Source organism: Limulus polyphemus, unplaced genomic scaffold, assembly GCF_000517525.1.
Source record: "Limulus polyphemus unplaced genomic scaffold, Limulus_polyphemus-2.1.2 Scaffold1573, whole genome shotgun sequence".
Lineage (NCBI taxonomy): Eukaryota > Metazoa > Arthropoda > Merostomata > Xiphosura > Limulidae > Limulus > Limulus polyphemus.
Window position 1 is genome coordinate 208111 of NW_013667183.1, and position 2935 is coordinate 211045.

A 2935-nucleotide genomic window follows, 5' to 3' on the forward strand; every position below is an offset into this window, starting at 1 on the left:
TTTCTAGAATGATTGCAAATTGTAACTAAACTACAGTTGTTTATCATAAATAGCTTAAAGCTTTTAACAATATACATCTGTTTATATATAAATTTTAATGTTTTATTGCCCTTTGACCCCTGTCTAACTAATAATCTTCCCACACAAGTTGTCAATAACTTGGCGAATGTGTAGCTCAAGTTACCATATTGAATTACATAACTGATGAGCTGCTCACAAGCATACTTTGAGCAGAATTATCATTACTTTTAATAATCTTGTCTAATATAACCTCATAAGTTTCTAAGTTTCTTTTCCTTTGCCAATCTAAGCATTGATCTGATATTTTCAGACATAGTCCATCTTTTATTCCCCACTTAATTGCCCTTATCGATATCTATGTAAATGGGCCCTCTGTCTTGGTACTGTATATAAGCATCTCCTTCAGATAATATTGTCACTTTTTTTATGCTGACCCTATCCCCAATCTCTAACACTGGCTCTTATTAAGAGGAAGGAAGAGCAGGAGAGTGTGAAAGGAGGTAAGTATTATTGGAAATACATTTTCAATTTAAGAAAATGTTAACTTTCAAAACATACTTGCCTCCTCTCTCACAACAGCTAGAATCCCATGGTGGAGGGGCCGGTGAGGGCATTACCCATATAGAATGCATCTGCATAGATCGTGGGAGTGGCAATAGAAGATTTGCACACTATTGGGGGAACCACACTATCTCCAGAACAGGTATACTCTTCACCCAGAACTTAAATCACCATTAGCTAGGCCTCAAGCAGGTAGCCGAGGTCCCAATGCTCAGAGTTGGAACTATACGGCCATGACTCCTAAACCCAACACTGATGGTTAGGGCATTTGGACTACAATATATATATATATTTTTTTTTAGTAGACCCCAACCTGTAGCTAAAGTTATACGTTCCGAGCCACCAAAATCACGATGAGAGGGTAAGCAACACCGAAGTGGACAAACCGTCTCCTCAACCTGTAGAAGTCCAAAATGCAACACCCCAAACTTGGAATGACAGGATTCTGTATGTCATACTCAACCTGAGGAAACAGAACTCATCTGGGCTGGAATTATGAACACTCATCCTCACACCCACAACTGTGTGGGCAAGGTAAATTCCAAATTGTGATCAACCAAGGACCTGGGTTTGGACCACTCTGCATTTGGAATTATGAGAAGATAATGGACTCTCTTCAATGTACATTGTACTGAACCAATATTGAACAAAAGTAAGAGCCATGCTCAACCCAACCAGATAGCTGAGTGTCAAATCTGAACTGGTACTGCAAGTAGGCTCCCATGTGACAAAATTATGTACACATACATCTACAACATCAAATTATGAATGCATACTTCTACTGCTTAATCTCTCTAACAATGACACATTTTTAAATTTTGTTCCAAATATTTTAAAAACAATTTCAAATCTATTAAAGTTTATCTGTTAACACAGTAACAAAAATTAACATAGTGTTAACACCATTGCTGAAAGACAGTTTTTATATTTGTAAATATAAAATCTATAAATATGGAATTTGTAAAACACTTTTACAATACAAGTTCCTAATATAAATAAGTTTAAACTCAAAATTAGTAGAAGGCTAACCTGGTTTTACACAGTGACACCCATCTGTCAATGACTATGTCGCGTTACACTTTACAATTAGTCTCATGTAAACTAATTCTAAGCTAGTTGAAACAAAATCGTAATCTAGATTAAAAATAAAACTTAAAAGTCTGTAGCTCACCAGTATGCCAATGTCATACAATCGAAAAGTTTTGTTAACGATGCGTCAATTTCTGTTGAATGAGAGCTTCGAGGAGCGCAATAGTAATTCTTTGAAGTTTCTTTGCATGCTTCTTTGAAGTCATAACCTCTGACCTTAACGTGCCGGCACGCCACAGAGATGGTGTTTCTATCAGCTGACTCGTGAACATTAAGGCTTGCAGGTGAATCTTCTTCTTCATCAATCTTAGACACCATAAAATGGCCACTATGAATTGATTCTTTGTCCATATTCTTCTTTAATATTTTTATTTTCGTTCGGGTACATATTCTGTAAATTAAATAATTAAAAATATATCAACATGTGACAATAAATATTAACAGCTGTTAACGCGTCTTACCATCTTTCGCCATGTTGAAACTTGTTATATACAAAGGCGATAGCTGATCGTGCGCATCAGCAATACATGAAACGTTTCAAAAGCACAGATTTATAGAAAACAAATAATATGGTAACTTATGCGTGGTTATTTACAAACTGAGTCATTTTTAAATATTAACATATAAGTTATTATTAGTCCTATACTTCCTGTAACGACAAAAATACTTATGATAGGATATCCTTAACAAAATTATTTAAAATTTAGCCTTAAATAGAACGTGTGATAAAGGTATATCGATCCTAGAAGTGATTCTTGGTAAACAAAGACTACATAGTTAAATCGACTCATATATATCTTCTTTTGCTTTAAAATGAATTGGGCATGGCCTGTAGGGGTTCGCGTGCCCGGACTATGATTCCGAAGTTCCACAGTTTAGGACCCATTGCTCCAAGCATGCGCTCCACACTTTGGGACTGTAATAAGAGTGACGGGTAAATCCCACTATTAGGTCAGACAAGAATGGCCCAAAAGTTGGCAGTTGGTGCTGTTTACTAGCTGTCGTCCTTCTAGTCCATCCACTCAAAATTAGGAGATAGCCCATGATTAGCTTTCACGAAATTCTGGAACGAACGAACAAATGCTTTGGAAGACCCTAAAATCTAAAACACAATTTTTCGTCACCTAACAATATATAAAATGCAGTTAGATAATTCAATTGTTCCCAAAATGGGGTTAGGAAGATAGTTTCTGGGGTACTCAGCACATGTAGAAATATTATTTTTAAAGTTTCTCTGATACAGAACTAAACAATATTTTTGTGA

The 2935-nt window shown here is 35.8% G+C and overlaps 1 protein-coding gene across 2 annotated transcripts in view; it reads right to left on the minus strand.

The window, feature by feature from the left end:
- Positions 1-2347, minus strand: part of LOC111086943 — a 45521-nt gene extending 43174 nt beyond the window's left edge. Inside the window, exon 1 of one of the 2 annotated variants that reach the window (XM_022391844.1) lies at positions 1754-2347. The gene's annotated coding sequence lies outside the window, so the exon portion shown is untranslated. The remainder of the gene's footprint in view (positions 1-1753) is intronic. The other variant, XM_022391845.1, reaches the window with a different exon arrangement.
- Between the last annotated feature and the right edge of the window lie 588 nt (positions 2348-2935).